Source organism: Haemaphysalis longicornis, unplaced genomic scaffold (assembly GCF_048455015.1).
Source record: "Haemaphysalis longicornis isolate Haplotype H1 unplaced genomic scaffold, Haemaphysalis longicornis Haplotype H1 scaffold_5, whole genome shotgun sequence".
NCBI classification, from domain to species: domain Eukaryota; kingdom Metazoa; phylum Arthropoda; class Arachnida; order Ixodida; family Ixodidae; genus Haemaphysalis; species Haemaphysalis longicornis.
In genome coordinates, this window is record NW_027526385.1 from 141,949,100 (window position 1) to 141,964,328 (window position 15,229).

Below are 15,229 nucleotides of genomic sequence, written 5' to 3' on the forward strand. Positions count from 1 at the left end.
CCGGTACTTACTACTACGCACGGGACCCGAAGGCGTCCACGTGGTCTTACTACAGAAGGTACGGACTTTTTATACTATAGTTTTATTTAGCATTGGCTTCATTTACGCTTAGAGGGGCTAATGCCGCAAATCATGCATTCTTTTGTATATTTCTGTTTTTTTATTGTCACCATTCGGTGGTGCACAGCTGCGTTTTCAGTATTTTTTCCAGGAAAGTGCATGTACCAGGAAAATTCATTTTTATAAAAGCCTGGTAGAGTTTACAAGGAGTGTTAATAGTACGATGTTTTATGAAGCCTTTTTGAATGAAACAATTTTTTATCCTTAAGTTGCCTTAGGGACTGCTTGAAATATTGAGCTTATGAAAGTTTGGTCATGCTTCCCATACGACTCATGTCTCATACTTTGAGGAGGTTGTGTTTCTAGGCATAAGAATATGAAGTCGAACCTGGCTGAGAAAAATGATGAGGTGTTTTTAAACCTCACCAAGGAAACTGAATACTTTTTAGGTTCTACATAACACTGCAAACAAAAACAATCTTGACGTGGATAATAAAAGTGTCTTACCGGCGCTTCAAAACCTCAAGCAACCATGTTTTTCTAAAGTATAGACAATTCAGAATAAAATAACCCCTCGATAATGCCACAATCACCGGTATACTCATACATAACGCACCACCCATTGTGTAGACGAGGACACAGAATAATGTTCACTTTAGTCTCGTGTAGCAACTTAGCCTAATGATTTGTTTTGAGCGAGAGCTAAAAGGTTCCCTTGGCGGCTTCTGTGGCGCAGTCGTGGAGTCGAGCTTTTGTTTTCTTCGCTTCGTCGCCAGGGAAGCGAAGAAGGTATTGGAGCCATAAAGGCCGCGGGTCTGTCCGTCCACTCTGGTGACAAACCCCAGCGTGCACGCGCGGCGGCTCATGCCAGGGTTTGTTCTTGTTTTTCTGCTTCGTCCCCCGGGGAGGTTGCGTACCTAAATGTCCTATAATGCTATTTATTGCCTATTTCAATATCGGCAAACTGTTGTAACACTCTTGTGTCTCAAGCTTCTTTATTTGGTGTGGTTTGAGATCGTTTGATGTTGATTACAACTAACCACGATTTTGGACCTGAAATGTTCGCACCTTGCAGCTTAAAGAATTTTCTGCACCAAAAATAGACAATATCTAGCTCAAGATCTATTACCAAAGACAATACCTATTATCAGACCTCTTCTTTTGCTGCAAGGTTTGAAGACTGGTGGTTAACAAGCTTCGTTCATTTGGCCGTAGTGTTGTGGGAGCGTGAATACGTGCTAAAGGCAGCAGGCAAGCTCAAAAAAGCAAAGTTCACAACAGGAGAGAGGGGGTAGACCAGGCGTCTGAATGTGTGGGAAGTCGCCAGTCTATTACTCGAAGTGTCTCGTGACAGGTCCGCTTTTGTGGAACCGAGGCCGGATGCGTTTGCTCTTTCAGGACCCTGAAGTTTAGAGGCGCTTTCCTCTAGGCCGTTCTAATAGCTCAGGAAGATGGCGCTGATGCTCCGACACTCCCCCAAGCCAAAGCACTACTTCAGACCGCTCCCACGGTGTCCTCCTCCGTCATGCTGCTCCCCCCTCCATCACACCATGCTTTCCTCGCGTTTTTTTTTTCGAAGAGGAAATGAGGCTGTAGGGCACGAATTCTGCCTGTATAGCCTCGGCTGCAATTTTCAACTGAAACGGTGATAGGGTTCCCAATCATCTGGCTCTCGCCGAGCCACCAGCACTTGCATATTATTGCCTCACCGAGTTTTCTTCCACTGTCGCTGCCACGCTGTCATGGCTTTGACAATGCTAACACGTACAGGAGCATAACACCCAATTATGTGTTATACGTTAACAATAACACCTAACGCACGCACTCTATTAAAAACCTAATCTGATAGGTGCGCGTGACAAATATTTTTACCATATTCAGTGATGAACAGATTTTATTTCTCTGGGCGGTCAGAACGCTGCCAAGTCGCTCTTCTGCAATTTTCCTATCGGCAAAGAATCGAAACCTATAGCTTTGATTTCAACGTTGGATATCTTATGTTTTGTATGAGTATGTCGAGGGGGGAAATATAAATATTATGAGAAGCCGAGCAGCTTGCCTTCCAATTAGCTCGAATTTGTTATATATGTATTGCTTTTTTATATGGGTATTGGAAGCCACGGAAGCGTAATGAAGGCTAGACCTGGCCAGAGCGCTATGAGCCAACAATTTTAGGCTAAGCGTCATCGTTTGAACTGTGCATCATTTTAAAAAGCGATCAGTCGTCTGCAAGTGGGCGAGTAGAGACATCTGCTCAATACGAGTTGCTTCGTGATTAAAATGAATAAGGAAGTTTTTCCCCGAGTGCACTTGAGTGGACCCTGGAAATGACAGGACAGGAATCAGAGTAACAATGAAAAACTGCCCTCGTGAAATTCATTTGCAGTTTGTTAAGAACGACTTTTTCGCTGATGTGAATTCATTCGAGTCTTCGTTTTGTTTTGCAGAGTTAGAGTGCATGTCTAGTCAAAATTTATGTGGATTGGTATTTAGCATGTGTGAGAATAATTGAGTGTTCTTATCACAATTTCCCGGTCCTGGCTGAACTTGCCTCTGTCCACGCCTTACAGTACGCAAGCGAAAACTAGCGCAATAAATCCCCCTATCTTTTGAGTTCGTCGAGGTTTGTCGCGGCAATTTAAGTCACAGCACGGCGCACGTTTGTGCGGCGGTTACAAATGATGGCCCTACAATTCTGTCAGCAAACTACATTTTTTTCTCGAGCAACCTCCAATGTAGTTCCAATTGCAATATAACGAATGCTACGAGTAAAAAAAATTTAGTTAATAGCTACTAGACCTAATAGTGTCCTGATTAGTTTTACAGTAAGTTAAACGTTAATACATTTGTTAATACAGTTTTGCACCGCCAATGTGGCTCGGTAATATAACTAACAATCTCAAACCGCACCCTAAAAAGAAACTTGGGACAAAATAGTCTTAACATAGGAATCGCTGTAGAAATTGCCAATGAAAATGGGCAGTTATGGCCATTTAGAGCGACCAACCTCCCCTGGGGATGAGGCAAAAAAAAGAGGAACCCGGGCTCAAGCCCGAGCCACGGCGCGAGCGCGCAGGATTTCTGACCAGAGCGAACTGACAGATCCGCGGCCCGTACTAGCCCCAGTAGGTTTGTAGTACCCCTCACCCCTGGGGTTGAAGCGAAAACAACAATAATGAGCCTCAGCCCGAGGCCGAGCCGCGGTGCGACCGCGCAGGGGTTTGCAACTAGAGCGGACTGACACATATGCGGCCTTTACGGGCCGCGTTTGTAGCACGTGCGAATGCATGATGCGAACTAATCCACAAAGCCACTGCAGGAACCGGCGAGCATGCCTCTTTTCTACCTACGAGTGTGATACCAACAAACAAATAAAACAACATATCAAAAAAACAATAAACACAGCCAATGCCACCCGCACGCAATCCTGAAACCTCGCGTATTCCGCGGTTAGTGGGTTGGAGAGGAATCGGCAGCTACGGGACGACAGAAAGGGAGACGGAGGGATGTCGGGTTGAAGGAGGAAGCGAACAAAAAGAAAAATAATGATAAAAAGCTCCTAAATTAGGCGAAGGGGTAACATAAACTGGAGACTCCCTGCCACCGCTTTTTAGCGGGTCAGGCATTCCTGGTCTGGCAACCATGATAGCCCCTCAAAAAATTGCGGGTACGACATCCCAAATGCTAACCAAATTGCTACTGGAGATGTACTGTTGGTCTATTCCGACGACAAAACATCCATAATTTTTTGTAAAAAAAACATTGCCAACGCCATTTAAGTATTGATGTTTTCTCTCAGATATGCTGAATGTTTTGTTTTTGTTCTGCAGTTCTGGCAAGCATGGCTACTCCCGCCAGATTTTCAGACGTGTTGTTAAAGTATCTTCTCTGCCTTGGCCCGACGGCTAAAGCAAGCGACAGACCGTCAGAGATAGAGACAGACCAAGGTTGCGGCGCTCAACTATCCCAAAGAAGATGATCGTTTCTAAATTATTGTGCCAACCACCATGTACAGAGTTCCCTGAAACTTGTTTTTCTTCGAAGCGCACCTATTACCCAAAGGTTGGGCAGTCTCTATGAACTATAAGGTGCAGTCTTTTATGGACCTGGAGAGCCCGTGTTCTCACTCCCCGTATTTTTATTACGTGTGTTCTTTTGTCGCTTCGGTTATAATCCACGGATAATAAAGTGTATTACACCTTCTTCGTAGGTGTTTCAGTAAGCGAGGATATCAAAAGATATTATGGTAGTTTAATATTCTGACCTGATGAACTCTCCTTGGCGGCTTTGACATGCGGCTAACGCCAATCAATGATTGGGCAAAAAAAGCACAAAAGGTACCCCTCTTCATCTATCCTGCGTCGAGGAATAAAACTCAAAGGTTACTGATGCTAACCGGAGCGAAAAATACGTCTCTTCATTGTATACGTCTCTTTAAGTTAAAGACAGGCCAACAAAAAAAAGCAAAATGGCAGGATGATTACGAAAGGGATACGAAGAGTGTGGAACCACAAAAAAGATCACGTAGACCTAACCGGTTTTAGAGTACTCTTTGAATCTACGTCCTACTGGCGGACATTTCCAACTGGTTATATTTGCTCCTATCGCGGGTATTCTGAAACACATCAGGCAGCTGGAGGATTTCTGGTTCACAGGGGTATAGGAGAGAATGTTGTCGAATTTTGCAGTAATAATGAGGCTGCAACATCTTTCGTAATGAGGCTAAATAAGAACCACACGTGGCATGTCGTGCAGGTCTATGCGCCCACATACACCTACGATGATGCGGTTAGGGACGAACTTTTTGAAGACATTGAATTGGCCATTAGGCAAGTAAAAGCTACGTACAGAGTCATTATGGTCAAATTGAATGCTGAAATACGGGCACAAGAGATACAAGAACGTGCCGTACGGACATTTCGTCAAGTTTCTAGAAACAACCGCACACATGCTGGTTTCTTTCGCCATGAAGAGTATTCAGCGAATCATGTAAACGTTCTTACGGAAAGAAATAACAGAAAGTGGACTTTGAGAGGTCCCAAAGATGAAACTAGAAATGAAATTGACTTCATTTTAACTGGCACTCCCCGCATGGTTCCCGTTGTGCAGGTGATACATCGGAATAAAACAGAGGATCACAGAATGGTTAGAAGTCGTACCAGCCTGGATTGAAGTCAAAATGTAGGTATCGTCACCGTTGCTTTCTTGTTTGTACATTGAAGCGTTTGATTTAATCATCATAAGAAGTTAGAGAATCAACGGTTTTCGGTTACAGTCCTCTGAAGTGCAAGTGCTCGCCTATGCGTGCGACATAGCCATTTTTTGCGTCGACAGGAGCAGCGTGAGTGTTGCTCTAAACATCTCGAAAAGGTTTTGTAAATATAGTGCCAGTGGGGTCGCCTGGCAATAATACTTGGGGTTCTGGTACAGGGACTAGGTTCATGCGCGAACTGTGTTCGAATGTATCAGCTTGCACACGACGGCAGCTAAGTACTTGGGAGTGCCATAAGTAGAATATTATGAAGATACAGACCCCTATTGGCGCAGACAGGCTTCTGAACTACGCGAAAAAGCAGAGAACTGAAAATTCAGTGGCCTGTCCCTATTCGCGCGGGCATCAGTGTGCAACGTCTTTCTAATAAGCAAAATATGGTATCTGCATCAGGTGCTGCATTGTTCGCCGGCGAATGTGCAAGCTTTGAACCAGGTGTTCGCTTTACTTATCTGGGAATCGCCCTGGGAAAGAGCAAGCCCCACTAACCTCTTTCGGCGCGTGCGTAAAGGCGGCATTTCGTTGTCTCATTTGTTTTACCTGCAAGTCGCCAATCGTTTTTTGTTCTTTCGTGATGTGAACGATCCTTTCTTGCACCCTGTTTATCAGCTGTAGTTGTCCAGGGCATTGCCTGAATTTGTTGTTACATCTGCACACACTTATGTGGTAGCAATCAAGGACTACGTCTGTGAAGTGGTTCAAGTGAGCCAGTTTTGGCGTGAGCGTTTCAGTTTAGAGTACTTATCAAGCGTTACGCGGAAAAAGTTGTACAGTGATTTGGTTGACTTTGTGCCACCTCTGCCGTTGTACAGAAAACATTATTGTGCAGGGCCTGGGCAGGACGTGCTAGAACGTGTAAAACGTATGGTAGTGCCACCGTGGGTGAAGTCTTTCTTTTTTAAACTCCACGTGGGCGTTCTTTCAGTAAAAACGTCGCAGAAAGAGAATGGTTTGTACATTCCATGGGGGGTTGACTGCTACCCGCGTAAAACTACCGAGACAGTAGAACATGAGTTTCTCGAGTTTTCGGACGAAGTTTTTTTCTGGAACGTGCTTCAGCGGACCTTGAAACAGGACTTCCCTCTAGACACACATGAGATCAGATTCCTACCCATTAAGAGTTACAACGGGCTACTATACGATCTCTTCATGGTCCTGGCCCTGCACTGCATTTGGATGTCGCGTATGGTAATTCGTGATCTTGTCTTTGATGCTAAACGCTCGAAAGAGTATTTTGCTGATTCTATGCGAATTATATTCGAAGTCTGAAGGGCTCAACCTGACCCTCCGGAGTAACTGTCCGTAAAGGAGACTCGAACGGACCTCAAGTTTTTTTACACGTTTTCTGCCAGCTGGGTTTTGGCTAGCGTTTTTATTATTATTGTGTTTTCTTTTTTGCTCAAGTACTGTGCAAAAGTATGGCAACAAGTTAAAAAAAAAACGGTCGTAGCCCAATGGGTAAGACGGCTGACACAAACTCTGTCTGGTTTTCCACACACTGGCTCGAATACTACCGGTGCCTGTGTTATTTTTTGCGATTGTAAATGGTATGCGCAGGGACGCAGACGGACATTGTGCTCTCCTCAGGTACTCCTACCTAAAAAGCAATGAAACAGCACAAAGACGCCACTCTGAGTGTGGTCTATCTTATACAAAATGCTTATCAGCGGCACTAGTTTTTAGATGTGAAGCAACTCATGCTCGGGGCTGTCTCCCTCCCTCCCTTGTTGTCGTGGTAGTTGTCTGCCATCCGCACTCTACGGCGCATTTGCGTCTCTGCAGCTCCGTCAGCGTTTGGGCTGATGTCAGCGCAGTCCACTATAAAAATAAATAGTTAGGCGGCACCCGGTTTCCATTCAACAACGCTCTGGCCACAGCGAGAGGAACGTGGCGGTCTTCTCAGTGCGCTCTAAACCTCACCGGAGCATGTGATACGAATGCGCGTTATGTCCTTTACTCATTCAAACTACGTCAAGACGTTACTGATACAACGAAGGCAAGCCAGCTGAACGTCAACGGAAACGACAAGCCAGAAACTAATGGGAACTTCAGTCGACCCCATGGCTGCTTCGCTTACTAGTCAGGGTTCCCCTACGCGAAGATGGTGTAATTTTATTTAGGTTACCTTTTTGGTCACCTGTTGATTAGGATTTTGTTGACAATATCAAAAAAACATGCTGGTGGGCTTTTCCTTTTCATTTCCTAACAAATCACACGGGCTTGACCTACCTGAGTGTTCTGGGTTGTCTTTTTGTGAAATTGTAACATAAGGTTTGCCTCTGCAACTTTATGAGTAATATGAAAAGTTCAAAAATTCCCACCTCGCGAGTTCTAATGGATTACGCACTCCACCAAATAAAGGCGGCAAGGGGGAACGAGAATATTACTCGCCAGGACTTCCTGGGATGCCTTCCAAGTATGAAGATTTATTCACAGTCGGGTGAGATTTCAAATCCTATAGATTTGACTGTTACTCGCCAGCAGTTTTGACTTTGGAACGCAGCAGTATTGGTTCTGACTCATTGCCTTTAAATTTCGCACTAAGAGAAATTGGCGTTCCGCCATCATCGTCGTCAGACGCAAAGGTTCATGATATTGTTGGGTGTTTCGGTACGTCATTGCATCCCGCTCGAAATACCAACTGCTTCAACAGTGTCGTACCGACTTATTCGAAAAGAAATCTTCTTTATAATGTCAGGAACCTAGGATCTATTTTGACAACGGGAAGTGTTTATTTATGTACAATTCACCCGCGATCCATAGTCCTGGAGAGTTGATTTTTCTCCAGTTTCGTTTTTCAGGCTACATACACCATCAATGAACCTCTACGGGCTTGTGCACCTGTCTGGGTAACACTGCTCTAGGCTTCACAATACACCTTCAAAATACGATTTACAAAAACAAAATGCTTGAAAAGCAATTTAAGCTAGAAAGGTTTACACTTTCACAAACCGTAATTGTTCTGGTGTTAGCATCGGTATAAGGCAGTGTCATTATCATCGGCAATTTTCTCGCTCTTTTCGCCAACTCCTTGCCGTTTGCAGCGGTTGATGCGGTGCATCATACATGTTTACTTTATTGATTACCATCTATCTGGCCTTTGTTTAGAACATGTCTAACAAAGAAACACAGGTAACGCAGCCTGGACGGCTCCACGGCGCCGTCGGTAGGAAGACATGCAGTTCAGGCACCCCGTTCAATGCTTTTGTTTTATGGCACTTCTTACGCGCCTGCTATTGTCGCTAAAGTAACGGGTCCACGATTAACAGGATCAGGAATGTACGCAAGACCCGACAGCGCCTTTGGGGCAAAGGAAAAAATAACGCACCCTGACAGATTTTGCGAATAATATTTATTCGGCCAAGCGAAGATTCGAAACCTTTATTTGTTAAATTTTATCCCAAAGCCGTGTGGTCCAGCCTCTCTCATTTAATTCTGTTTAGCTGTCTGCAATAAAGGTGCCTTGCAGCGAGAGAAGGAAAGACGCTGCTGCGACGCAGACCGACTTACGCCTTTGGAGAAATTTCGAAAGCTACTTTTCTGATCCGGTAGAGTACAATGTGAAGCATATCCGAAAATAATTTCAATTACGTAGATTGGAGACTAATAACAGTTATTATGAAGGATACCCAACATCGCACTTCATGCTATGGTTGATTGATTCCCCGACGCGCCAGCCGCTTTTTTGATGACGGCGAAATGAAGAAAAGTCCCGGTTGTTCGTGATTTCGGCTCCCTTAACGAGCCCTCGGTGGTGAAAATAATCTGGTGCCCGCCACTACGGCGTGCTTTAAGGCCTGTGAAGAGTCGGCGAGTTAAACCCAACAATCAACCTATTGATTGAATTGATGCTATGAGGTCAAATGTTTACCGGAGCGTGCCTGTGCACGACTATGTTTACCCTGTAAGAGCGGAGCGCAAAACGTTTGTCTGAACCTCCCGGAGGTATTTACAAGGATGTATTTCCAATACTTATTTAGAAGCGAGTTATTAGAAAAACACTGTGGAAGACAGCAGCTTGTCAGCCACGGTGGCGGTGGTAGAGGTGGCCCATAAAATGGCGCATACCCACTCACAGCCAGGGAATAAACGCGATGCGCTACACCGTCACTGTCGTCATCATCTCCCGTCCTTAAGTCGATCCTGGCGTAGCACAGTACATGTAGCACCCTCTTTGCAGGGAACCTAATGATTGCCCAGTAACGATATTTTCTAAGGTTGCCTTGCCGCAAAGCAGCCCATCAGCTTGCTGACCTACTGTACCTACCCTTTAGAGGCCAACCAGCGTAATATATCGAGGGGGGGGGGTGAGCATGCTCGAACATCTTTCTTTTCACACGTAGCTCACATGGCTTAGTATCAGTTTCATCACCATTGACTGAGCATTGGTACTACGCTCCGGCTACACCCGTACATGTCAAGTTGACGCCTTCATACTAACATGACGTGCGCTCTCCTCTCTCGACAACAGCTTAGCAGCTCGAGGTCCTCAAAACTCTATCCCTATAAAGTTAGATGGCTACTAAAGAAATAGATGGAAACATGCACTTCATGGGTAATAGAGACAAGAAAGCGAGGCATGGGAAGGCGTTAATGGAAAACACATGAGCCAGCAAAATATAAGGCACGGTTTCTGCAGCTTTAGCCCCTCTGAGACCGCATCGAATATGCCAAGAAACTACAGAAGGAAACCGACAAAGTAAATATTAGTTACGACACGCTTTATATCAATACAAATAAGTATATTTATGATAGACGAAAGGGCGAAGTACAGCGGGTTGCCTGACAAAAGACACCAAAAAAAATAAAACCTGTCATTTTTGGTCGTGAATTGCCGAAGCGTTAAAAAGAAAGTGAATGAGCTTTCCAGCTTTATTAACATGACAAACCAGCCACTAGTACTTGGTACGGAGTCATGGTTAGATACTGATATTAACGATAATGAAATATTTCCTTCAAATTATGTTGGTTATCGGAAATACCGGAACGGAAGCGGTGGGGGCGTGTTCATTCTTGTAAAACGAAATCAACTGCCACCCGCTGGAAGTTTACGCGAGATTATGTATGCTGTGTGGGCCCAAAATAACCTCAGAAACTGTGTGCGTTTATCGGTGTCTTGTTTATACCGTCCGCCGGGTAGGTTAGATAAAATGCTTAGATACTTCGTAAAGAGAATGGAACTTATTCAGGTAGATATCTTGGTTATAGGAAGCCACTTCAACTTACCTTGTTTAAATTGGTCCAACATAGCTGCTTTGCAAGAAGAGTGAACCACACTGGGCATCGAAGTGTTTAAAATGTGCAGCTGAGTTTCGCTTTCTCAACTGGGCTAGCAACCGATGCGAGGCGACGATATTCTGGAATTATGTTTGGCAAATGTTTCGGCCGGTGGTAGCTTGCGGCCGGTTCTGCCCGGCTTAAGCACTGTCAAAGCAGTTTTCTGTGAGAATTCACTTGAGTACGCGCGGATGCCACACACCGGTAATCGACGCATTTATAACTATCATAAAACTAACACTCCTGAAGTTTCACTTTCCCTTGACAATATTTTGACGTTTTCTAAACACTTTCCGAAAGTTGTGGGGTTGGAGAGTTAAGGAAAGTTATCAAAAGTAAACTTTTTGCACTCGGTGATAGGTACGTATCATCCTGGGTATTGACAGCCCGTCGAAATAAGAATAAACCATGGTTCCTTAAGCAGTAAGTCATTTCCGTAACAAAAACAGAATATTTATGCGGCTTTTGAAAGAAATCATAACCTGTGCAATAAGGAAAAATTGAAAGCTCTGACGAATGAGTTTAAAGAAGCCGTTAGCAAAGCCTACAACTCGTACTTTTATTCTTTTAATGAGTTAACGCGCGTGTTGTGAACCATCCGAAGGAACTTTGGTGATTTATAAATATAATAGAAAGGCCCAAGTGTCAATTCCGGTTTTCAAATGTAATGGTGCATTAGTATTTGATCGTCGCAAGAAAGCTAAATGCTTCAATAGATTTTTAGTTCCGTTTTTACTGAATGGCGGCCTGGTACTGATAATTTTAAATTTGTGCTGAACCCATGGGTGGTACTGAGAATGATATACGCGGAATTGAGCAGCTGCTTTTCGTTTGAAACCGTCCAGTGCCATGGGGCCCGATGAATTACCTACAGCGTTGCTATCGTCCTGTGAAGCCGGGTTATCAAAATATTTCCAAATTCTTTTTTCCAGGTCAGTAAAACAAAGATTTCTACCACATTACTGGAAACTTGCAAACGTTGCGCCATTGCACAACTCGGAACGACGTAGCCTCGTTCCCAACTATAGGCCTGTTTCTTTGACGAGTTTAGCATGTAAAGTGTTCGAGCACGTGCTATTTACTCTCGTTATTAACCTTTTAAATTCATTCTATCTGCTTAGCCTGCAACAGCATGCTTTTCAAGCTGAATTATATTGTGTGACAAATAACACAATTGCTTAAGATATTGCTGGTGCATTGAATAAAGGTTTCTCTTTGAACTGTATATTTCTTCATGTAGCAAAGGCGCTTGACGTTGTTCTTCATTCACTCCTGAAAAAATTGACGTGGTTTACCATAAACCCTGAAATTGTTCCTTGGATACAAGAGTTATTGAACTGCCGGAGACAGTGTTTTGTCGTAAACGGTCAACAGTGTGAAGATGTCTATGTAAGTTCGGGAGAACCGAATGGTTCTCTTTTGGTCCCACTAATATTTTTAGTTTTCCTGAATAATGATTGTACTGGTATTTCTTCTACAATACGATTTTTTGTTGACGACTGTGTATTATATAAGATTAGTAACCTGAAAAGTATATTCTGAAAAGGATATTTGGTTAGTGTCAAACTTGGGGAATGCAGATCAACCTGCCAAAATCTGTGTACAAGAGCTCCACGAGAAAGAAAACGCCTCATGTTTATACCTATGCCAATATTGGTACATATCTTAACCAAGCGTTCGAACATAAATATCTTGAAATGTATCTTACCTCGGACCTGTCTTGGTCCGAGTGAATTATGTGTGTAAATTAAATTGTGTGCTGTAAATTATGTAAATTATGTGTGGTCGAAAGCTTGTCGTGTTTTGGGCTTTCTATGTCGCAACGCAACACGTTTTCCAGTGAAGACCGAAGAGTTGCTGTACAAAACCAATCTTCGTCCCATACTCGAGTTTGGGTTTACGGTATGTGATCCACGTATCAAATGTGACATCGAGAAAATGGAAAGAGTGCAAAACGTGGCTACTTGCTCTGTTCTTAAAGATTGCTCAAGGAACTTCCGTGTGTCCACTGCTAAGCGCAGCCTAGATGGGAATTCACTTCTGAATCGTAGGAGAGTACTCACACTAAGCTTTTTTCACAATATATTTCATAAGAAAACAGCTTTAGACAGAAGTTGTTATTTAATGAGTCCAGACTGTTTTACTAAGGATAGATCACTCCTGTAAAATAAAATAAATGCATTGTAAAATCGCATTGTTTAGGCATGCATTTTTCCCAAAAACTATAGCGAATAGAATGCGTTAGTCAAAAATGCTGTGGCAATTACGTCTAATGATGTATTTTCGCGTTTTTTGCAGTGTATCTTCGTTGAACATGCCGAGTTTTGCTTGTCATTGATTTTATATAATTTCTGTTTTGCCTGTATTTTGTACAAATTTTTACTTTCTCCGCCCGCTCCCAGCCCCCACTGTAATGCCTTGAAAAGGTGCTGTGGGTACTATGATAAATAAAATAAATATTAAAATTCAACCGTATCCCATAATATAAAACGCCCTTCACTAACGGTGGTAGGGCTTGAGGCGAAATACGTGTACACAGTCAGTGTCACAACACATTGCGTTCAACTATTTGCGAAGTGGTTCGCGATCTGCCGAAACTTTCTCCGACCGTGCCGTCAGCGTCTGTCGCTTCACTCACTGATGTCAGCCTGGAAGGAGGTGGTAAGGCACTCCGGGTATATACGCCACCGGAAGCACACCGGGAGCTGCAATCTATGGTCTACGTGGCAGCCGGTCATCGTATGGGCTCTCCGGTTAATTGTAGCCACGAGGAACCAGCATAACGTAATCTTCTGTTGCCCGCTCTTCCACATTGTGAGCCACACTCAACCCGAGTGAACACCGACCGGTGCCAAACACTCGATCAACATCTGCTTTGCTACCGCTGCGTAGAAACTGGCCGAACCTCTTCTGGCTGCCCTAACTGACGACTAGGCCTGCGAGGTTTCTCTGCCCACTCACCTCTCCCGTTGCCCATAAAACACAATCATCGTCATCATCATCATCATCGTCGTCGTCGTCATCATCATCATCATCATCATCTTTATTTCTACGAGCCCACCAACAGCCAATGGCTTTAACTGGTGGTGCACAGGACGAAACACAAAATTTAATGCAAACACAAACCTAAATATGTAGCCTGAAACGAGGAAAAAAACAGAACGAGAAAGAAAAATGCGATCAGTGCATTTCAGTAAAAGCTAACTTAAGCAAATGCAAATTTTTGTTAAAAATATCAAGGTGACTTGCCTTTAATTGTACAGTCTAAGCAATCTTTGTATTGAAGAACAAGTAGAACTTATTCGACATAAAGAATTTCACGAAAAGACTTACAGGGAACTGTAATCTCAATTGATGACTTAAGCACTTGACAATCAATGATGCGGTGTAAAGACTTAAACAAAAAAAAACAAATCCGCGTCAAGCCTCTTTTTAGACAATTTATCCAATTTCCATTTCTCCAACATCTTTTTATACTGATAGTAAACTCGCCTGTCGAAATGCCTGCGTATATAATTCTAATAAAATCTCTTTGTTCATTTCCCAGCTTAGTGCTACTTGTTATGCCCAACCTGTTCGAACAAAAGACACAAAATGAAGTTTTGGGATCACCATAGTAAAACACTCTAACAAAACACAAAAGATTACAAAATGGTATCGTAAGTCGCGACACAATTTCTAGGAGGCTGTAGGCCTTGTTTACAACCGAATCAACATGCAAACAAAAATGCAGTTGTGAATAAACAACAATGCCGAGATCACGACTTTCCTTACCCGTTTGAGTCCTGTTTCATTTGTGTGTAATCATGCAGCACAGCAAGACTTTTTCTAGTGAAAGTCAATACATAAGTTTTGGTGACGTTATTCAACAGCTTATTTTCTGCACACAAATTAACTATATTTAAGATGTGAGACTGAAGTAGGACGCAGTCATCATGCATGCTATATTCTCCAAACAATTTGATATCATCTGCATACAAAACGCCGCAGGAAGTTTCGACACAGCATGTAACATTGTTAATAAATACATTAATCAAGAGAGGGCCCAAAATATATCCTTGTGGAACGCCAGAAGTAGGAAGAAAAGGCTTGGACAGCACACCGTTAATGGGCACGTAATTACATCTACCGGACAAATGTTTCATAATGAAAGTACAAAGTTGATTGCACAGGCCCTACCCTAACCGTATGGCTAAGATTAAAGACCCTAAGGTAGACGAACACCCTTCTGACTGCCGCTAAATCTAGCGCATTTCAACCTTTCGCCATCGGCGTATACATAACCCTCATACAGCAGATGCAGCAGCGCCTGATGTACACCTAAAAGATCCCTCGGACCAGGAAAACAAATCTTCAATCGCCAGCTTCTGTAGGTGTTGTGTGTCGGCTAAAATTCGAAGACAATGCAAGATATCAACCATATAGCGACGACCAGGATTTACGACTCACCAGCTGCCCGGCGTGCTGGTCTACCCCGGACGTGACTCTCGAGCACGACTACTGCAACACGTCGCGAAGCATGTACAACATGACTAAGCCATTCATTAACAGGCCGACACCCACGAAGCCTATTAAGCAAACATCAACACAAAAAATCCGCAATACAACGGCTTCACGCAC